Genomic DNA, 23817 nt, shown 5'->3' with positions numbered 1-23817 from the left:
GGTTCAGACTATGCATCGTGGTTAGAAGATGGGCTGGTTCGGACTATGCATCGTGGTTAGCAGATGGGCTGATTCAGACTATGCATCGTGGTTAGCAGATGGGCTGATTCAGACTATGCATCGTGGTTAGCAGATGGGCTGATTCAGACTATGCATCGTGGTTAGCAGATGGGCTGATTCAGACTAGGCATCGTGGTTAGCAGATGGGCTGATTCAGACTAGGCATCGTGGTTAGCAGATGGGCAGAAGACGGGCTGATTCAGACTAGGCATCGTGGTTAGAGGATGGGCTGATTCAGACTAGGCACTGTGGTTAGAAGATGGGCTGATTCAGACTATGCATCGTGGTTAGCAGATGGGCTGATTCAGACTATGCATCGTGGTTAGCAGATGGGCTGATTCAGACTATGCATCGTGGTTAGCAGATGGGCTGATTCAGACTATGCATCGTGGTTAGCAGATGGGCTGATTCAGACTATGCATCGTGGTTAGCAGATGGGCTGATTCAGACTATGCATCGTGGTTAGCAGATGGGCTGATTCAGACTATGCATCGTGGTTAGCAGATGGGCTGGTTCGGACTATGCATCGTGGTTAGCAGATGGGCTGGTTCAGACTATGCATTGTGGTTAGCAGATGGGCTGATTCAGACTATGCATCGTGGTTAGAAGATGGGCTGATTCAGACTATGCATCGTGGTTAGAAGATGGGCAGAAGATGGGCTGATTCAGACTATGCATCGTGGTTAGAAGATGGGCAGAAGATGGGCTGATTCAGACTATGCATCGTGGTTAGCAGATGGGCTGATTCAGACTAGGCAGAATGTTATGGCAAGGGTTAGTCCAAGTTATACAGCATAAGCAAAACCAACCTTTGGTAGAAGCCTGTACTACACAGTTTTGTGGTAGCGAGCCGAGCAACCAGGCTCATCTCAAGAAGGAATGTGAGCAGTACAAGAGGTTACACAGAGGTCTTACAATCACATTGGTTCAAGTAGATACTAACACTCAAGGTTTCTTACTGATTTATTACACAATCATTTAGAAAGCTTTCACTAGAAGGAGGCAACTTAATATTATACACAAACACTTCAATAGCAGACCAATGTGTTTCTGAACAAATTAGGCTCCCCTAAAATAGGAGCAAACAGTTAACAGAATAGATCACAATCACTTTCTTAGGGAGTGCAAATAGTTATAGTTCACTAAAGGACTCAATTCAGTTCAAAAGGCCTAGGCCAAAGTCAATGGGCTAGTGTCTTGTATAGGAAAGAGCAGTTCTTGAAGTAAACGGTAAAGTCTTTGCGAAAGTTCTCAGAGGTAGTTTGTATGAAAAAGAATAAATTTGTTGGGTCACAAGCCAATTAGGCCTTTAAATTTGGAAAGTTCCACCAACTTTCACGGCGAGAGAAGCGTTTTAAATCGGATTGGCACTGTACCTTAGTATGAAGCAAAAGATGCAGCTGAAGACGTTGGTTCCTGGCAGTTCCTGTAGATCTCGCTGTTCCTGAGCCTCAGTCGTGGGGACAAGAGGGAGGATGTCAGGGGACTCCTAACTGCACGGGTTCGTCAGAAAACGACAACAAAATGGAGTCACTTCAGTTCGAGGAGCTGTTCATCAAGCACACAAGCTGGTGTCCTGCCCCCTGGTTAATCCTAACCAGCTTAGAGAATGGTATCCAGGTGGCTTACGAGTTGATTGGTCCCACCAAAGGATCCTTGAAGGGGCTTCTCTGTCAAAAGGAGCTTTGGCGATTCTGATCTGCAGCAGGGCTTCACCGGGCAAACCAACGGTCCATGAGTTGCAGCAGCCGTTCTCTTCCAGCTCGTCTTCGGTTCTTTCGTTCCAGTGGTTGACTGCTTTCCAAGCCAAGAGACTCGCCTTTTAAACAGTTTTCTCCCTTTCATTCCAGCCTAGCTGCCACTAACCCAGCAGGGTGGCTGTCCTTGCCGTACAGTCAGCCAGCCAATCGCGCCAGAGTGCATTTGCGTATCCTAGGAGACTAAGCACAGGGAGTTTCGGGCACCTCCCTCACTTCCTGACCGCCCCAGACACTCGGCAGAGGTGGTCTTCAATCCTGAAGCCTGCCAAAGGCACAAAAACAAAGAGGGCAAACCTGGTTTGGCGTGCAGAGACAAACACTAGTAGGACCTTTTCAAAAAGAAATGGCGAAAAAAGAATACCAGGACCCGTTTAAACAAAGGGGCTTAAGGCGCCATCTTGAAAAACATGCCTCTCGTGATTTTTTTGCTACTGGTGTTCGCCGTCGGGAAAAATCATGGTAGTCTGTTGTAAAACCACTGCCACTTCGATAGAAAAGGGTAGCATTTGACTGCTAAATGAGTTTCTGGGCACAGGGGATACTAGGTAACCCCTCCAACACTCTATAGGAAGCTAGTGTGTGCTGGGTCTAGGAACTTAAAGAGACTAGTAAAGTCACTTTAACCTTACATTCTCTGTGAAACAGTAATTGATCCCAGAGAAGATATTTGTACCCTTGGGGGGGGGGTCTAAAAAGGCATCCCTGTGTCACTGCACTGAAGGTGCTGTGTAACACACATGAAAAGATTCCTATTGAGTAATTTTAAAGAACACAGGACTAAAGCACACATCAAAATACATGTGTGGGGAAAAGAGCTCACACTCTTTCCAGGTAAAAAAAATCAAGTCCTCAAAATCCAGCAAAGTTGCTGGGGGTCTCAGGTGAAAGGAATGTGCAAATTTTTACAAATTCTTCCCAACACAGGCCTTCCTGTAACATGGCCCATTGAGCGTCCGCGTAGCTGGCTAACAAGCTAGTATTGTTAGCAATGCGCGTAGAAAAATCTTCTGCAGCCGTGACCCTCTTTCCTAGGGCGTAGAGTCTTTTACACTCTTTGTCAGGGGGTGCCACCCAGGTTGACAGGGGAACCCCTGCCCTTTTCCTTGTAGTGGTGGAGTGACCTATCATATAAAGGGGATCAGATGGGGAAGGCCGAAATAGCTTTTCAATCCTTGGATTAACTGCGATCTTGAAATGTTCTGCTGCTTTGCGCAACATGGCGTTCAACGTCATCTGATCGTCTACTGGAGAGGGCTGTCTAGTGGGAATGGTCTGTGGGGAATCTAAACACAGGGTATCAAGATCAGGTGAAGGATTTGGAGACTGCCAAGGCTGCGGGTTACCCATATCCAGGTTCCCCCCCCGCACCCCCAACCCCTCGGTGGGATCATGTATGTCCTCAGGGTCAATGAAAGGATCATTATCCCCATTTGTCTGCAGGAACCTCCTCCTCCTCAGTGAGGTCATAAGTGTACACATCTTCCTCCTGAGAGGAATCAAAGTCTTAGCCACGAGGGTCAAAATGTCTTTTCATGGTATTTTGGGGGTGGATTGCTCTGAGAGGGTTACAACCCTGTCAAGCCTCTCCATACAATTCTCATATTTTTCCCTAGTCCAAACATAAGACCTAGAGGGGTCTAGAGGTGGAAAGGGCTCTTGAATACAATCCCCTGACGCTAAACATTGACATTTTTGTCTCAACGCCGAAGAAATACCTTCTTCGCCTTCTGGAAACTCTTCCTGGGGGACTGACAGAGGTTGCGTGTCCCTGTGCTACTCCCTAGGCTTGGCGGAGCATTACAGTAATTCCTTCAGCCTATCTTTGGATTTTGACAAATCCTTGGGCTTCCCTGTTGTCGTCGGCAAATCCCTTGATTGACGCTTCTGAACATCCGCCGAAACAATTCTCGCAATGCTTCCGATAACATCCTCCGCAGTAGGGAGACCCGTAGCCTGGGCCTGCGGTTGTACAGTCTTCGGTGGAACCGGGGCCTTGTCGGCGGACGCCTTCTTACGATGCGTCTCGACGGGTTTTGGAATATTGGGGGTTAGCGCCCTTCACTTTCGAGTGCCGGTTCGCTAGGTGCATCTGCAGCTGCGAGGAGGGCTGCCGATCCGGACGGTCGCGGGCATGGTCGAACCTTCTGGTGTGCCTGTTGGTGCAGTGGACCGCTTCGAATTCGAAGACGGGCCGGGGGTTTTGTGTTTCTTTGTCGCCGGGGTGTACATTTCCCATAGCAGGGCCTGCGGTGCCGGGGACAGACGACGCGGAGCAGGTGCGCACCACCAACAGGTCAACAACCTTCGAGTCGGAGGCCTGCTCATCACAGATACCCTCGTCGCACTCGGCAGTTGCAGCAGAACTTGACTCGGCCTTCGACATCTCGTAGTCCGCCCACCGCTTGACACAGTGCTCCTTCAATGTCTTTGGACGGAGGAGCTTGCAAGCCGCACAACTTTTTTCGTCGTGATCGAGGGGCAAGCAACGGTTACACCGTCGATGCTTATCTCTCCAAGAAAATGTGCCATTGCAAATGGGGCAAAACCTAAATGGAGTCCTCTCCATAGCTGAGGATATGGAAAGTGACGAAGACCAAAGAGGAAAGAGGGAGTAAAGGGAAAGGCATTCTCAGCTTTTACAGAAGTGTCCACCCTGACCCCACTCTCCCTACTGTGTATGCTGGCTGGAAGGCCCGGCCACGTGGAGATTTCGGCAGAGATCCGGAACAGCTGTCGATAGGAAGGACGGTCAGGGCGATCTTAAATAATATAATATATTCGACCAAAAGGTCGATGGAACAATTAACAATGTCTCTATACGAGCTCCGCTTAAGGCGACCAGTATGCTGGCCGGAAAAAAACAATTTGAGGGACCTGGACGCGTGAGGGATTTTGGGTACACTACATGTACCGTTAGGGATAGTGTTACAGACACGCCCATGTCGACGTCCCCTTTCGATTCTCGAAAGACACGCTGCAATACTCTGCGATGACCACTGGATGTCGGACTATAGGCACAACATGTGATTCTAAGCAGATAAACAAGCATCAGAAAGAGGGATACTTTGCATCCTTCCTAAAATGTTATACTATGAGAGATTAGCACACACCACCTTATGCTAAGTGCTAAGGGGAAAACTAGTATTCCACCCTCCTCTCTGCTCCTGCGACTACAGTTATGGCCGATGGCAGTGGTTATGTTCTACCAACTGATGTGCTATTCTTTACCGCAGACTGTATTCACAATGTCGGTTGTGCACAATAGGGTCACCTATGTTGTAACATTCTGTCTTTCTTTTTTTGCCATTTCTCGTGTGGCTGTCCTTTGTTAGACCTACCATTCTGGGGGGTGGGTGGGGTGAGACGGAATAGGTCTGGCGTGAGTCTTTTGCCTTTGGCGGGAACCATTACATGTCCCTATCTCGGCTCCAGTTTGTCTGGGGGAGTGAAGGAATATTCACTCCCCTGCCCTTTGTCTGCCAGAGGACCTGAATTGAACCAGTTCCCAGTGGTGGGCTGGCTGGCCTGATCACAGCCATCTGCCCCTTTCTGTAAAAATGCTGATGGATTTTGCAGATGTGTTTGTGGGAAAACCGAACAAAAGGTGAGGTTCCTGAGGTGAAAGGCAAGACGACTACTGAAACAGAAGATCCAAAACTGAAGACAAGAGACACCTGCAGACCCTTCCAGTAACCATGAAGCAACCACCGCTGTCCTGACCATTTTCTTATAGACAGAGGAGCTCCCAAAGAGGACGACGACTCTTTGACTGGTGGGACTAACCAGCCCAGAGACTAACTACAAATCGAGCCATCTCCCGAGGTGCTTTACCTTTCCAGAGCTGCAGGCCGCGAATACCAGGAGAACTCCGACCCATTTGCAGTGCAATGTCTTTGTGAGGCTCAGTCTAGAACTTTGATGAGCTCCAGTTACACTTCTAGAGCCACGATCCCACTCATCTAACTCCCCTCACCAGAAAACACGACTTCAGAATCAAAGATCGACCAAGCGCGTCCTTTGTTGGAGCTGATAAAAAGGCGCCAAAACCGCAGGCCGAGGATTCTCTTTTCGCTGGTCACACACCTAGTCCCAAAGCTGTAGCTGCTGCCTACTGGGTGATGGCCAATACCCAGAGTTGTTTTTGTATCCTGCTCATCGAATCTTAATTTAAAAACCTGATGTACCACAATAATAATAGGAATAATGAGGTTTCTAAGATCACATTGCTTTCTCCAATTTGCTCTAACATGCAATGACTCTTTTCTAGCACATTTCTGAGCAGATATGAGATCAACTGCTAACATTAAACTCTTTACTTACCTGCTGGCTGCAATGTAAATATGGCTTGTAGCAATTGCTACCTTAATGACAAAATACTGCTCTAGCTGAACGTCCATTTGGAGTCTGACGTATCTCGCTGCATTGGCATCCGGCCCACAGCAGATATGGTCTCCTCATCCACTGCAGCTCAAGACCTCATCAACATATCTCTAGAATTTCAGAACCCATCTACCTTGAAGCACTTGTGTATAGGCACGTTACAAATGCCATATCATAATCGTACCATACCTGTAAATATTCAGCACACCTGAGCAACCTATCAGGTGGAAAGGATGCTTTAAAACAGAAAACATCCAAAAACAGAAGCACACCTACAGTAAAACCTTACAGGTGCAGATGGGCTGCTCCAAAAAGTTCGATCCCAAGGAGAAGAAATAAAATGTGCAGTAAAACAACCAAAAAAACAGTCAAAGTCAGGTACACCGTATGCAGTAAGGAAATTGGCAAGTAGAAGACGTAGGGGTAACGGATGGATAGAACTAAATCAAACATATACAGTTGTATTACAAGTATGCTACAGTTAATAAACTAGATTCAACAATTGGGCTCCTGGTTTGGAGCCTATTCTACCCAGGAGGGTTGCTTACGAAACAAAAAATACAAATGAATCGGTCCAGAGAGAATTTGGCTCAAGTGTTCTCCTACTCCTTATCACCCTCTGCATATATAAAGAAAAAATGACTTTCTCATGCTCCGTTATGGAAAAAACCTAGTTTTATATGAAGTTGCATGAATCAACATAAATGGAGTATTAGAGACATGACATCAAACGGTATTTAACCGGTAGTACAGGCGGAAATTTTACAACACACAAAAACAAGCATTTTTTGGCGTGACAACAATTTGTGTGTAGGACAAACTGAATCTCAGTTATTGTCAGAAAACTCCCATAATAAGATTACACAAAAAAACAGTTCGACATGGTGACAACAAACAAAATTGTAAATGACAATAGTTCTCTTTGTGGGGGACAGTGACAATACACTGTGGTTTGGAGAAATACCCTTACCACTGACAGCCTCCTTGCCACAATGGATGTAGAGGCGCTACATACATCGATCCCACAGCTAGAGGGTTTGGAAGCGATACGTGATATTTTAAACACCAGAGAAGACATTGATTCCACCCCAACCAATTTCATCTTGGAGTGCACGAGACTGGCAATGTCTGAACATTTCTTCTCGTTCCAAAACCAGATCTACAAGCAAACCAAGGGTGTTAGCATGGGGGCCACTTTTGCCCCGGACACTGCGAACCTGTACATGTCCAATTACGAAAAAAACAACGTGTTCACTGACAAGAACCCTTTTCTAGACAACATATCCCTGTGGAAACGGTTCATTGATGATATCATCATCATATGGAATGGCACCCCTCTTGAATTGCAGAATTTTCACAGTTGGATAAATTTGAGAAGTCCCCCACATCAAATTTACCATACACTGGGACCATCACCAAATTGATTTTTTGGATCTCCACATTTACAAAATGGGAGATCGCCTAAAGACTGAGCTATTACGAAAACCCACGGACCGCAACAGTCTACTTCACTTCCAGAGCTATCACCCCATGGGGTTGAAATACAATCTACCCTATGGGCAGTTTCTACGAATTCGTAGAAATTGCACAGATTTAGACAAGTTCAAGCGGCATGCCGAGGACTTAGACAATCGACTAACAGAAAGAGGCTACCCTCGAAAATCCATTAGCCAGGCCAAAAAGAGGGCTAGACACACCGAGAGAAGTCTGTCTGGAAGAAAAACCCAAGAAAAAAAATTGGAAAGGATAGCCTGTGTCACCACTTTTGGACCTCTCAGCCAATTGATCCAGAAAACCATTAAGAAGAATTGGCATCAGATTAAACACCCAGGCACACTGAACAACGTCCCATGTTTCGCCTTCAAAAAGAACAGGAATCTAAAAGATGCATTGGTACACACTTTTATAGAACCACCACCACAAGTACAAAACACACTATGGGATTTACCTCCGATTGTGGGACATCACAAATGCGGTTACTGTGTAGCCTGTCCATTGACTTTACAGAAAAAATCTTTTGAACATCAACAAGTGAAATGGACCATGAAAGACTTTACAAACTGCAACACGAAGGGTGTATATATAATACAATGCCCTTGTGACCTACTCTGTGGGCAAGACAATATGTGCCATCAAGATGCGTATATCAGAGTATCGCTCCTCTATCAGGAATAAGGTAGCCGACAAGCCCCTAGTAGAGCATTTCACCAGAGAAAAACAAAGAGACAGATTTAAGATGGTTTGTCCTCCAGAAGGTGACACCAGCTAAACGTGGAGGTGATATAAACAGGACACTGACACAACTAGAACAACGTTGGGTCCATAAACTAAACACCGTACAAGCTGGGCTAAACGTTTCAGTCGAGTGGAAATCTTTCTTGTAAATGAACCAAGGGCCACAGCACAATGTTTCTTGCTCAACACTAGGTTTTTTACTAGTCCACAAATTGGGACTCATGTATGCAAATATTGACTAGGTCATCTGTACAATGATGTGCATTCTTTACTTGGAACGTAACGCAGTTAACAAGATGTTTCCATGGTAAATTGTGTTCAGGTAACCGAGGGCAACAGCACAATGCCTCATTCTCAACATAAGGATTCTCACCAGTTCACTAATTGGGACTTATGTATGCAAATATTCACTATGTCATCTGTATACTGCTGTGTAGTCTTTACTTGAAATGTAACAGTTAAGGAGACGTTCTCACGGTGTAGCTTTGCTCAGTGATACGATTTTTGATCATTGATATGTATGTTCCACCTGAAGGGCCGCTGGCAACTCAAGAGCACCGTACAATATACCACAGATTTATTTGACCTCACTTAGGATATAATTAACACACTAATACCCATAGGAAGACGTTGATTAAGATCACAAGTCCAATAACACTGCAGACCTTTGGTGGTTCACCCTAAAATGACTACGTGTTTAACTGCACAGTAGGCGTAGGACAGGATTCATGTGAGAAAACACACACGAGGTCAATCCTGTGACCCCACGTTTATCCTGTTAAACATTAGTTCACGAGGAAGACACTCCAGGTGATTAATTTCAAAGCATCCATTAATGCCTTTATCTACCTAAATAAGGCACTACGTTGATGATCGCAAACAAGTCTTTCGGACCTTTTACAAACGCGTATGGTTGCCATGACAACCGTAATATACATATGGTCCCAATATATATTTTTAGATCAATATATTTGAGGACTACACCCAAAATGTATTAATTTCGAAATTCCACTAAGGGGCTAGCCGAAGGCACTCTTTTTCCCACATGCGGCATCGGATCCCATCCTAAAATGGCCGCCCATATAAATAACAACAGGGACCTAGCAACAGTGTTACCAACGCTTCACTGCCAGGCCCAGTCGCGTTCCTGAGCGACTCAGCATTCCTAGACGAAGCCGCTCACTCAAGCAGCTCACCGTGTGTGAGCACTACAGCCGCACAGGTATGCACACTGTTCTTATACGAGATATGGACACGATCCATACCATTTCTGCACTGATCACATGCCCTCCCTTTAGGATTACTACCGCGGGGCCGACAAGTATAAGAAATTGAACAGGCTGATATTAGAGAAACACAAGCCTCCATTGAGAGGTAAGATTTGTTTTAACCACGCACCCATTGCGCCTTCCATCGATTTATCACGATATATACTCGAGGACACTAAACTAAGTAACTAGTTATCCCTTTGATTATCTATTTTGGCGACAGGACCCCATATGGATCCACCATAGCTGCAAGGGGATCCCCAAAATAGTGCCTGTGGCAATAATCGCCCATAGGTAAGCTGTGTTTTTGTGCAATAATATACATATGACAGTACATGATTAAATTAATATGTAATATGTAATATGTGCTCAAGTACCCCCCTGATTAGACTCTCCGTTCCCCTGCAGCACAGACATTCTACTGTACAACATCCCGTCCTGATGAAGGCTGTGTACAAGATGAGGCATAACAGGCCCACCTAAACGGCTGAAACACCCCGGTGTAGATGCATTTCTCCAAACCACAGTGAATTGTCACTGTCCCCCACAAAGAGAACTATTGTCATTTACAATTTTGTTTGTTGTCACCATGTCAAACAGTTTTTTTGTGTAATCTTATTATGTGAGTTTTCTAAAACAATAACTGAGATTCAGTTTGTCCTACACACACAAATTGTTCTCACGCCAAAAAATGCTTGGTTTTGTGTGTTGTAAGATTTCCACCTGTACTACCGGTTAAATACCGTTGATGTCATGTCTCTAATACTCAATTTATGTTGATTCATGCAACTTCTTATAAAACTAGGTTTTTTCCATAACAGAGCATGAGAAAGTCATTTTTTCCTTTATATATATGCAGAGGGTGATAAGGAGTAGGACAACACGAGCCAAATACTCTCTGGACGTATTCATTTGTATTTTTTGCTTCAGTTAATAAACTAGTACTTGATCAGTATGAGAAAAAAGTAAAAAAGTCAAAACTGATGTAGCTTTGTGCCCATCAGTCAGGACAGAATCTAGCTAGGAAGACATGACCTTTAGGCCTTTTACAATAATTCCAACCAACTACTTTTAAACTTATGAGAAAGGAGCGACAACACTGCAAAGACTAAAGACAGCCATACTATACCTCAAGCAGATCAGAAGACTCAAACCTACCTCAGGCTTTAAACACTACTTTCTAATAAAGGTTTGTGTGCCAGCTACCCTCAGTGAGCAAACGTGCTCTCGTCATTTATGGCTGCTTGAGATTGTGGCAGAAGATTAGCCGGTAGTTCCTCATTGAAGAAACGTACAACTCTGTCGGCAGATCAGCAGGTAATCTGGAAAAAAGAACCAAGAAAAAAAAAAGGAATTAACATTGCTTAAGAAACTTTTCAAGAGTTAAATGCGCTTAGTGATGACCAATCACAATGGGACAATGAAGAAGCCAGAGTCATGGAAGACCAGCCTACCACTCAGCCAGGCAGCAGAAAAAGAAGAAAAAAAAAAAAAAAAAAAAACACATGTTCCAATTATCCAGATTTTCATGAACGAGGTCATGTGGAGCAAACCCAGTAGAAATATTGCTAGCATGCCGGCGTTCACGACCATCACGCAATCAGAGAGCAAGCAAAATTGGACATCTTCAAAACAAACGCCTACGCAAAGAAAGATACATCCAAACCACCTCATCACATAGGGGCACTCAACAAATCTCTCAATGGCACACATTAGCAAAGGCTTCTCTACATACACACACACACACACACACACCTAGACTTCTGCACTCATACACTGAAGGAATCACTTAAGTTTAGTTCATTCATTTATGAAGCGCGCCAAATCCTCGTATCTAGGCGCATAAGTTACAGAGACAGACAAAAGCCGTTGAACAATGGTACAGGCAATGCAATTAGGTATAGTAGTGCTATAAACAATATGGTGCTCAGTACTATATGTACGATGAGGTACAGTGGTACAATTCAATATACATGTGTCATGAGTGTAATGCATATGGTACAAATCAATAACATTGGAAACATCAATATAGACAGTGATACATATCAATGTAAACAGTAAAGTAAGGAAATGCATTACAGATGTGTAGAGTGTTATTGGTGGCCTAGTGTAAGGCATGGAGACGTGTGAGCAGTTCAGAACATAATGGCATCGCTAGGTATGCTCATCGCTGCTCTTGAATGAGAAGTCAGTTTATCTTCTTTCTGAAACAGGAGGAGGGATCTCCGATTCATCAGGTACACATACACCACCCATCTGGACAGATGACAGACCTATTCCCCCACTTCACCTATACGGGGTGAGCGGCTCACAAGCTATCCCGTCACAGTCTGTAGCCATGCACCACCAGCCCATAACTAAGAAATGCCATTAAGGTGCACATGTGACGAAGAAAGTTCATGGACATAGGTTCTTTATATCCTTTTCCTGTTTTGGTTACATGTGACTTGGCTTGCTGTACCCTAGGGGTGCGACACCAGTGCAGAGTACTGAGGCTGGAATTGAAGATGAGAAGCGTGGGGCGCCTGCATTTCCAGATCAGCCGCAGGGCTGTCAACGAGGCAGAATTTCCATTACTACTATGCACTGGTAGACTCCCCACTGACTGGAGGATTGCCCAAATAAAGAAATGCTTCGATTGCCACCTATGGCTGTTCCACACATTACTCCCTTCTCTTACAGTGGAATCCTCATTTGCACAGATTTTCTAATGGTTCATAGAGCGCACTCAGTCTGGGGCCTGGACTTTGGGCCAATGAGCTCAGCAAGCACACATTGCTATTATTAAGGACACCACTTAACGTTTCTGTCAACTGCTCATTTGCTTTTGTAAACCTTTTTTTTTTTTTTTTTTACAAACGAGATGTTTCTGTAATATTCTCAGCCCAGTTAGAGGATATGCCCAGATCCTCAAAGGGTTATGCACTCTCTCCGATCATATTCTATCACAGGGGCAAAATAGGGCTCCAGACAAAACACATCAAACTCTGGGGAGCAAAAGGGAAAGCTTCACCCAACCGAGGTACAGTAGTCCCAATAGATATCCCCAAAGAGAATAGTACACAAATATACATTACAGGGTTACAAAAAAAGTCAGACTAAGTACCATCAGTTTAGGATATACAGTAAACGCAGTGTAGTTAAAAACATAAGGGTCCTTAGATCATACTCTTCCCTGTCCTAAAGAGTAGCAAATCTATTCCTTCCTGGCAAACTGCGGTTATTAGAAGCTCATGGTAACATGTGTCAGCGGACTACTGCGGCACCTCCGCACCCTTTTTTTCACCTATAAAAACTTACCCATATTATCCTTATTCCACCCCCACCCTTCCCAGCACCTCTTTGAACCAACAAATAACCCTAAATGTGTTGTCCAGACTATCCCCACCGCGCTACATGCGGACAACGGCAGCGGATACAACATCATGACAGTTTAAAAAAATATGATGCACCTCATGCTTTTCACCATCCAATCAGCGGGCATGTCCCATGTCCAGTAGTTTTTTTAAACTAAAACAACTAGGTAAAAAGAATGGGTGATCTCTTTTTTATGGTGTACAGGAAACCTTAAACATAAAACATGTAAAACCAAAAAAGCTAATTGCATAGAATTCATAACAATTGAACATAGAATTGTACATTAGTTTTCAATTCATCTAAAATATTCGAGTTAAACAAAGCTAAACTTAAATAAACATTGGTCCCCCACATTAGTCTGCACCAAAATAAGTAAACTGACGTTTCAGAGTTGTCACCACGTTTACCCTTAAAACAGGACGACAAGGTTTTGCCAAAATGTGAACATACAGTGACCCAGTGTCTCTATTACCGCAGAATCTGAAATTTAGAAGAGGGTGTCCACTGGAAAGATGGTTGTTCCAGTACTTAGTCTTTTCCCTTGAATGGAACTGATTCAACCTAAAGTGCATGTAGTTCACACGTGCCTCATCACAGGGAAAGTGTTGCCAGTACTGAGGAATACATTCTCTGGAATGACTGAAATGTGAATACTCAATGTAAGCGACATAGGTTTCAATGCTGTCAATTGTCTGAGCCCAATCTAAACAGACTGACAATTCCTGGCTGCTGCAATAGCTCTAGCTTGAGCCCTGAATTGAACGTAAAACTGTCCATCTTCAATTTGAAGGAATTAAGCGAGATGACAGATTCATCCTTCATGACTATTTATATCCTCAGATTGAATTCAAGAGGGACGAGGATTTTCTTGAATGTCGATAGTTGTTTCCACAAACAACGGGCCTTCAAAGAGGAGAAGCACAGTTTGTGTCTAATGACTGCGTTGGGTATAGCCGAAGATGGGCACAGAACCTCCTCCACAACTTGCCTTGTATGATATTAAGCAAGTTACCCAGATCGTGAAGACATGTCTAATAGGGGTGTCACGGTATTAGTTTTAGGACGGTACAATAACCTTCTTGCCAAATGACGGTATATCATGGTTATCGCGGTATAGCAGGTGGAGTTAACTAATAACAAATATTTTCTAAAAGGTCATAAATTGTCAGATTTATCATCACAAACAAAACCAGGAACCCAGGGCCAGAATTGTGCTTTTCAACATACTTTCCACTGAAATGCCACCCCTTGCTTCCACCAAACACAAAAACACGTGTGGAGAGGAGGAGGGGCAGGGGGGGGAGCCCTGCTGCGACTGGCAAAGCAAACTGAAAAGCTTTTCTTAAGTGGTCATTTCGGCTTTTAGCCCCCCCACTGGCTACTGGTGAAGATGAACATGTTGCCATCTTGATAACCTGCATGCCACAGATCAATGGAGTCTGATGGTAGTATACGCTTGTGCGCATACACACGCACACACGCACTCTCTCTTTACGTTACAGCCTTTAGTTTACTTGTGGGCCAAAAGGTGTTCAGTAATCACGGACATGTTACACTTTGGTATGGCAGCAGGGAATACCCACAGAGATGAGTAAATTTCGCACTGTGACTTATTATATGTAAATTCAATGATGGAACCAGGGAAATCCCCCATTGTCATATGTTTAGAAAACATTATCCATTATAAATATATAAACCCCAAACCGCCAACCCAAAGTAAACCCTTTTCCTTCTTGGCACTGTATTTATTCTTCCTATTGCTAACATATTGATTTTGTATCAGGCACGTGTGGTTTATGGAATGGCATTAAAAACTGCTCCAACTGAAACTACTTGGCAGACGGCACATCCAACAGTGCAAGACCAAGACTGCGCAGCACTTGCTTACTGCAGCCTTTCCAAATCAGATTGAAAAGCACACGGTATGAACGGTATACCGGTATAAACAATGTGACGGTTATTATTGTTCAATTAAGTGCTTCACGGTATCTTTAACGGTATACCGTAATACCGTTACATCCCTAATGTCTAAGCCATAGAGGATCACAGGTTCCATTTTAGCTAAATAAAAATGACGTATAGGAAGAATAGAGAATTTACACAGTCCTGACAACAGACATTTCATTTGGGGGCCAATATTTTCACCTTAGCGTAGAGGACAGTTTTCCACGCTTCCACAGTATCCTTATTGGTGAGGCTGTAGCCCAAATAAGTCACAGAGTACCTGTTCTACTATTTAGGGTTCCATAAAAATAACCTATCATATCATGACCCAATGCATAGCTTTGAGTTTAGTTGTCTATAAAAATGTTTTTTTTTTTAAAACTTAGATTTTCAGGCATTCGGGGAAAGATTTGCTAGTGCGTATTCAAAGAAAAGGTTCATCTTACATTGTAAGCTCCTAGGAGTTCTATCAGAAAAGTATGAATCGTTGGCAAAGGCTAACCAGTCTAACTTGATACTGCCCAGCCGTGCCGACGAGATAAAGGGCCCCTGCCACAGACCCTCCACGTCACTTACATACAAACTGAAAAGTAGTGGGCCAAGGTACATCCCCGTTTCAGGCCTACGTGTGATTTTACAACTGTCAGCAAGGACCCCTCTTTGGTCAAGCGGATTTGCAGTGTTGTATTAGTATGGAGAAGAGCAAGTAGCTGTATCAACTTTCTAGGCACATTCAAACCCAGAAGTTTAGACCACAGCCTAGGTCCAACACAGTCGAAGAGGCTTGACATATCCATCACCTGCTCCTCCTTTGAATGCATGGTCTGTAGGCTCCTCACCCTCCTCCCTCCTCTATCCCCCCCACCTACCCCCACACTGCCACCCACCTTCTCAGTCATTCGACCTATGAAGGGTGTGTCAGTTGAGACTTCGCCACATCTTTCTTAGAGCGATCAGCCTGGAGTTATTAGGGTCCAGAGCATCGCCCTTTTTAAAGATGGGGATAATAATAGATTGAGCCCACGAAACAGGAACAACATCGGTCAGGTAGATTTGATCAAACATAGGTTTCAGAAGCTCCGACCAGATCTGCAGAGCTTCTTTAAAAACAAATGACTGAATACCATCAGGGCGCGCAGCACAAGATGTATTAAGTCTACCGATGGCCCAACTTATATCGTCTATGTCCCAAAGGCAAGAACCAGCACCAATAGGGCCCAGGTCAAGGACATGGGAATCTTGATAGCTTTCCAGCAAGGAATATTTCTTCTTCTCAGAATAGTCAACCCAGGATTGTTCCTCTATAGGGGACTTGGTGACCTTACCCTTTAGACCGATTAACAGTGACCCAAAATGTATTTTCCCTGCCATTGCAAAGTTGATAAAGCGTGGCCTGGTGGGTACGCAAGTAGGATTTGATCCTGAGGGATTGAACCAAATTTGTGTTTGAAAGATTTTATTCTTAGCAACTGAGTAGTATACCGTACATAAGCACTGCTTTTTTAGCGCAGCCAATTTCTTGAGTTTGAGATTCTTACACTGCAAGATTCTGCTATCAGGGAGGTATCTCGTCGTCACGCCAAGAGCATAGGAGTATTCTGGACTAACTCTTAACACAGGCCATAAAAGTTTGGTAAGGTAGATTAGATAAGTTACCACTCCCTACCAAGTGATGGGAGTTTGTGCTCAAATTTGACAAAGAATTGGGTTCATGATTCTGCTGTTTATGGTGTTGGTAGGTGTAAGTTCTTGATGTTTCCTTGACTTAATGTGAGGCAGCTGATATTCTCACAAAGCAAGATGGTGAACCTCCTGCTCAATAACTATTGGCTACCGACTGCTACAGACCTTTGTAATGCAGTATGGAACCTCAGGAGAGGTTCTAAACTGCCTTTCATTCAGGATCAGCAGAGAAATGATCGCAATGCTTCAGAACTCCAGAGTTAACCACAGAAAACAGAGGATGGAAACATCTTTCAGTTGACTATCTTCAGAAAGTGCCAGATCAACCACAGATGTGACAAGTGAAAAAGATATTGTTAAGGAAATGTTTTAAAGTGACTGTTTGCAAGTTACATGCACTGCATGAACTTTGTTGCCAAAGGAAGTTTTAAAGTTATTATCAAATTCTTGAAAAAGATATTCAGTTTGTACTCGGGTCATTATAAATAAGTTTGAAGTTAAAGTTGCGCGCGAGATCCAGCTTCAAAGGCATATGTTTAGATTGTAATGCGCATGCAGCCAAGAAGAAAAGCGGTTTGTTTCCATTGCGCGTTGTGTATTCCCGCGTTCGAGAAAAGCACCTTGCGGCCTGTCTGCACGTCAGTGAAACATTGAGGAGGCAGCACCCAGCGGATCCAGTCAGAGAAGTGGTGTATTGTTTAATTTTGCATGGCGCAGTGAGGAAGAAAACAGCTGAGGTGACTGCCGTGCGGGCAGAGCTGAATATGCAGGGAAGGTGACTAACTTCACTTCGGAGGCGTTCTCCTGACGGTGTCAGTTCCAAGGTATGCGCGCGTGAGTTTCAGGATAGCGCATGTGTGAGCGAGATAAGGCAGTGTTCATTGTAAAGGAAGAAAACCGCTTCATGTGAACAAAGCAATTAATGCTAAGACTCACTCAGGAAACATGTATCGAGTCCTGACTGGTCGTGTGGAGGAGGATTTGGTTATGGTGTCCGATAGATATGAGGGTGCAGTGCGGGTGAGGCATTTGTGGGTGAGAGTGAGGATTTTGAAAGTGATGCGTTCTTTTACTGGGAGCCTGGCATGTCTGGCATGGGTAATATTGTCTCTTTTTGAGATGCCGAGTGCTGCTCTTAACGCATTGTTCTGAGTGATTTGGAGTCAGTTTATATTTTTTGCGGATGTACCTGCTAGGAGGGCATTACAATAGTCGAGTTTGGCTCCAATGGTTGCTCTGGCTATAGATAGGCAATTGTGTTTGGAAAGGTATGGCTTTATTGCATTTATGAGTTTGGTGGTGTGTGCCGAGGCAGAGGAGATGACGCTGACCTGCTTTGTCATGGATAGTGTAGAGTCTATGTGAACTCCTAGGGTCTTCACAGAGGTAGACACAGGGATGATGGTATTATCAATGATGAAATTGGAGTATGGTTTGTCTAGTTTGGCTAGGGTGGTTTTTAGACCTAGTATGATCATTTCGGTCTTCTCCCCATTGAGGCAGAGGCCGTTGACCGCCATCCAAGCCTGGATGGTGGAGTAGATTGTGTGGAGTGCTTCGGCATCTTTGAGGTATACTCCAGAGAGTGGTAGGAGTACCTGGATATCGTCCGCGTATTTATTTATTACATTTATATAGCGCGCAGACAGCCTGGGGGCATTGTGGCACCGTTACTTGTAAGGAAAACTTAGTTACAATGGGTAATGCGTAGTTGGTGTACGCGATACCCGGAGCGTCAAGCTCATCAAAGAGGGGCTTCGTAAACAGATTGTATAGAGTGGGCACAGTGCATGAGCCCTGTGGGACACCACAGTGGATGATGGTGGGGGCTGTGTTGTCAATGTTGCAGAAGACCTTCACGGCTCTACCCTCCAAGAAGGATGTGACCCAGAGCGCTGCTTCTTTAGTGAAGTTGGCTGATTGGGTGAGGTGAGAGTCTTAAGATCCACCAGATCGAACGCAGCCGAGAGATCTAGGAGTATTAGGAGGGCTGGTTTTCCTGTGTCCATGATTTGTGTGATCTGATTTTTTAGATCTACTAGGGCAGTTTCAGTACCGTGTCCTCTGCGGAGGCCGGATTGTCTAGTTCCGAGGCTGGAGTGATCTTCAAGGAATTGTTGGATTTGGGAGTGGGCAGTCTTCTCCAAAATCTTGAGGGGGAAGGGTACAGTAGTTATTGATCGGTAGTCGTTAGGTTGGGTGGGGCCTTGTGTGGGTTTTTTGAGAAGTCAGCGAACCCATGCCTCTTTGAGGCTAACAGGGTTGATGTCGGTTCTGAAAGAGGCATTGATGAAGGCTGTTAGTAGAGGGCCAAGGATGTCAGCGCAGTCCTTGATGAGCTTCGTGGGGGGGGGGGGGGGGGGGTAGATGTCTCCTTTACACATTGAAGGTTATAAGTTTTTGAGGATGTTAATGACTTCAAGTTCGGAGATGTCCCTGAAGGAGTGGATTGTGGTTGATTGATCCCTGAATGAGTGGGTAGTGCATTGTGGGGGACCTTCATTTTTTTTTGCAGAACATTGATTGTATTCAGCATGCCAGCCTGGATACTGGCACACCAGGCGTCACCTTTGATGATCTCATCTAGTGCGTTAGGGGAGAGGTAAGTTCATTAAATACAGAAAATATTTCTTTGGATTGCGAGTTTGCATTTGTGATCGGGTGTTAAAGGCGTTAGCTTTCGCTATAGTGATGGCCTCTGTATATTGGTTGGAGATACGGTAGAAGCAGTTCTTGGTGTTTATTTGCCAATTTTGTAAAGCCTCTCTTATGAGAGCGCATGGATTGTAATTCCTCTGTGAACCAAGCGTTTGAGTGAAGTCTTTTTTCCTTTTTTGTTTTCCAGCGGCGCTAAGGCGTTGATGGCATTGGATAGAGTGTCTTTGTAGATGTTTGCTAAGGTGTTGGTCTCATCTGAGAAAGGATGGGCAAGTGCTAGGATGTTCAGATATGGGCGAAGATTGTATGAGGAGAGTTTTTTTAGAGCTTCTAGCTAGTGTGGGAGGTGCGGATGTGGGCTTTTTATAACTGGATGTGGTGGGCAAGGTGAATTCAATAAGGTTGGGGTCAGTCCAAGGCAGAGCTGTGTTAGAAGAAATGGTGGTGAGACAGTTAGTCAGCGAGCCAGTCGGGGGTGCAGCCTTTGTTATGTGTAGGGCTGGATATTTTTTTGTGCGAATCCTAGGTCATTCAGTTCGTTGGCAAACGCGGCAGCAGGTTGGTCTTTGGGGTCGTTGAGTCCCAGGTTCAAGACTCCAAGAAGGAGAGTCCTGGTGGATCCTTTGATGTTATTGCTGAGTGAGTGAGGTGTCCATGAAAGTCTGATGGGAGTCCAGGGGCACGGTATATCGTGTGTATGTTGATGGTGCAACTGGGGGACAGTGAGAGCTTAACAGAGAACATAGAGTTGCTCTGGCAGGGGTGGCTAATGGATCTGAGGGAGAGAGTTTCTCCGAATAGGAGGGCTACTCCTCCTCCTAGACGAGCTGGTCTGCCTGTTCTAAGGATGGTGTATCCTTCGGGGGGAGTGTCAGGGTGATGGCACGGCTGGATGCCTCATGCAACCAGGTTTCGGTAGTGGCTAGTAGGTCAATGTTATTGGTTAGGAGATCACGCCCTAGAAATAAGTGAGCTGCGAGTGATCTAACGTTGAGGAGGGGACATTTTAGATGTGAGATAAGGGCTGCATGGTTGTGGTTTTAGTGGTATTGAGGAGGCTGGGTGTGTGGACGGTGAGGGGTGTGTTGTTGAGGTGGTGTGTTTGGCTGGCCCTGGATGTATGATTGGGAGTGAGCGGGTGTTTGATGTGCAGAGTGTATTTGTGAGTGAATCGAGAGCCTAGGCGAAGATTGCACGACGTGGTGGAGGAAAGGTGGCATGTGTGTTCTAGTGTAAGAGTTTGTGTTCTGAGTCTGGTGCGTCTACTGGAAGTGGAGGAGGGGTTCTGTATGGAGAGTGAGCTAATTGTGTGTGGACCTTGGGGCTCTTGCATAGTGGTTTAGGAGGGTGAAGTGGTGTATTGGGAGGGAGTTTGGGTGGTAGGGTGCTGTGAGGCTGGACAAGTGAGGATGGAGTAAGTTTCGGTAAGATCCAATATAGTGAGAGATTGCAATGGCACAGACTATGGTGGCGAAGGGCTGGTGTTAGTTAAAAAATGTGTAGAGGATCTTACTAGAGGGCTGCATGGTGTGTGCAGATGTCGCAATGCTGTTCCTAAGAAACAACGCAGTATATTACAGGAGGTGGGGGCAGGGCGCTCTCAATCAGGGCAATGCATACATGAACGACAAAAGCATGTTATATCAAGAGTTTGACGAACACACCTAGGTTCAAAGGAAAAGTGCTGCAGAGCGGAACTAATACTGTGAGCTAAGGGCTTACAGGCAGTAAGCAGCATAGTGTACATGCAATTAAGGCGTCAGCCTGTATGCTGGGCACAGCTTGTCAAGAGCAACAGGGCGCAAGGTAGCCATTGTGGTGTTTATGAGTTGAAGACACAGCTTGAGTGCAAAGGGCTGAATGGTCTAAACGGGAAGTTGGTGCTCTTGCACATGGGTTGAGCAGGTGTATAGGTATTAATGGTCGGGTATGCGTGATACAGTATCAGTGAAAATCAACCTGACTGGTGCGTGACAAATGTAGTTGTATCAGCGTTTGTGAATCTGGATGCAGCTGTTGGGTATTGTGGAGTCGCCTAGCCGTAGCGTCCCGGGGCGAACAGGGGTGTAATAGGGCCTTTTTCCATGAGCCTTCCCCTACCGGTATCGACAATTGGTTGATGACAAAGCGAGTTGATTAGTAGTTTGATAGGAGAAGATTGTGCATAATGAGTTATTGGATTTCAAACAAGGAAACCAGGAATTGTCGGTCTATATTACACAGTTCCAAGCACTGGTATGATATGATATAAGATATGATATGGCATTTGTAACGCGCCTATACACAAGTGTTTCAAGGCGCGACGAGGCAGGGAGGGGGGAACAAGGGGAAGACAGACAACGATCCTACTAGGCCAGGTGTCATTCAGACCGCGCAAGTGCAGGGGTAGGGTGAAGGGAAAAAGTGCAAGGGGAAGGGGGAGGGGGGGAGTGCAGTACAAATAAGTAGAATAGAGATAAAATAATAAATAAATAGGGCCAGCTGGTGGCAAGTGCAAGGTAAGTGCAGACAAGTGCTGGGGGGGGGGGGGCTGTAGGGATACAGAGACAGTCCCGCAGTGCAGGGGTTGCCAGGGAGGCAGTGCAAGTGAAGAGTGACTGGGCCCAGGACCGAGGTCGGTGAGAGTGGCTCAGTTGCAGAATCAGTGCAGTTTAGGTGAAGAATTTAGCAGGGGAGAGGGAGAGAGAAAGCAGAAGTGAAGAGGAAGGTTTTGAGGTGCTTCCGGAACCGGAGATGAAGTTTCAGGGAGGCAGGAAGGCTGTTCCAGAGGGAGGCCCCTGCCGCAGAGAGAGATCTACCCCCAGCTCGTTGCTTCGAGAAGCGGCTGACCCTGAGGGAGTTGGAGACGGATGAGCGTAGGGCTCGGGAGGGAAGATATTTAGGAAGAGACAGTTGAAGGTATTTAGGCCCCAGGCCCCAGAAGGCCTTGTGGACAATGCAGAGGGTTTTGAACTTTATCCTCGCAGCCACTGGGAGCCAGTGTAGAGATTTCAGTCCTGGAGAGATACGGTCCCTGGGCTTGAGGCCAAGGACAAGTCTCGCAGTTCTGTTCTGGATGAGTTGCAGAGGGCGGAGAGTGGAGGCAGGCAGATTAAGATAGAGGCTGTTACAGTAGTCCAGCTTCGAGAGAACCAGGGCTCGAGAGACAGTGAGCTTCTGGGGAAAGGAGAGGAAGGGAAGAATACCTCTGAGGAGGTGCAGCTGGTAGTGTGACTTCTTAGAGACGTCAGATATATGAGGAGAGAAGGAGAGAGTGGAGTCGAAGATGACCCCGAGGTTTTTTGCCTTGCAGGTAGGAGCAGGAAGAGGGCCAAGAGAGGCCGGCCAGAGAGCTGCAGGGAAGGAGGGAGTGGGTGTGCCGATGAGTAGGATCTCAGTCTTACTGGCATTAAGGCAGAGGTCATTGGCAGCACACCATTCCTGGATAGCAGACAGACAGTCAGAGATGAGGGAGGGAGAGGAGGAGGCCGAGGGTAGCCTGAAAATGAGCTGGGTATCGTCCGCATAGTTGGGGCAAAGGGCGGCGATGCGGTGGGCAAGGAGTGCCAGATACTGGTTGAACAGCCAGGGAGAGAGATTAGATCCCTGGGGAACGCCGCAGGAGGAGAAAAAGATGTCAGAGAGGAAGGACCCAAGTTGGACCTGGGAGGGTCGATTGGAAAGGAAAGAGGTCAGCCACGCCAGAGCCTGACCAGTGATACCCAGGTTATCACAGAGACGGTTGAGCAGGATGGCATGGTTGACAGTGTCAAAGGCAGAAGAGAGATCGAGCAGAATGAGAACACACGGAGTGTTGGAGTCGAGGTTCAAGAGCAGGTCCTCAGGTATGTTCAGGAGAGCAGTTTCCGTGCTTCTGGCCACTCTGAAGCCAGATTGATGGTCATGGAGACTATCAACAGCTTCAGCATGGAGGTTAAGCTGGGAGATGGCCAGTTTCTCCAGGAGCTTGCCCAGGAAGGGAGTGATGGAGATTGGGCGATAGTTAGCCGGACAGGAGGGGTCGGCAGAAGGTTTCTTAAGGAGAGGGTGCACAAGGGAGTGCTTGAGGGGGGATGGGAAGACTCCAGAGGCGAAGGAGTGGTTGCAAAAGTCAGCCAGGGCAGGAGCCAGGGAGTCAATGTGGTCCTTGATAGTTTTGGAGGAACAGGGGTGAATCTGTTTAGACGAGACTTTCATAGATCGGACTTGTCTGGAAACCTCGTCAGCAGAAAAAAGGGGAAAGGCAGAGAAGGAGGGAGGAGGGGTGGCTGCAGAAAGGCCAGAGGAAGAGCAGGGAAGAGAGGGGGGGAGGTGATAGGAGGAGAGTGAGGACAGGATGTCCTGAGTTTTAGAGGTGAAGTGGGAGGCCAGTGCAGTGCAGAGGGCCTGGGAGGGGACAGGAGAGGTAGAGACTGCAGCAGGGTTGGCAAGCTCCTTGCAGATTTTAAAGAGTTCAGCCGAGTTGTTAGATGCCGCAGAGATGCGGGCTTGGA

The 23817-nt window shown here is 45.8% G+C and overlaps 1 protein-coding gene across 3 annotated transcripts in view; it reads right to left on the bottom strand.

Moving 5' to 3' along the window:
- Positions 1-23817, bottom strand: part of FAM13B (family with sequence similarity 13 member B) — a 694693-nt gene that overhangs the window by 635922 nt on the left and 34954 nt on the right. For all 3 annotated transcript variants that reach the window (XM_069649076.1, XM_069649078.1, XM_069649077.1), the window contains exon 2: positions 10862-11025. The gene's annotated coding sequence lies outside the window, so the exon portion shown is untranslated. The remainder of the gene's footprint in view (positions 1-10861; positions 11026-23817) is intronic.

This window comes from Ambystoma mexicanum, chromosome 2q, assembly GCF_040938575.1.
Source record: "Ambystoma mexicanum isolate Mex_15411 chromosome 2q, UKY_AmexF1_1, whole genome shotgun sequence".
NCBI classification, from domain to species: Eukaryota; Metazoa; Chordata; class Amphibia; order Caudata; family Ambystomatidae; genus Ambystoma; species Ambystoma mexicanum.
The sequence above is the reverse complement of the archived record's forward strand: the minus strand, read 5'-3'. Positions and strand labels throughout refer to the sequence as shown.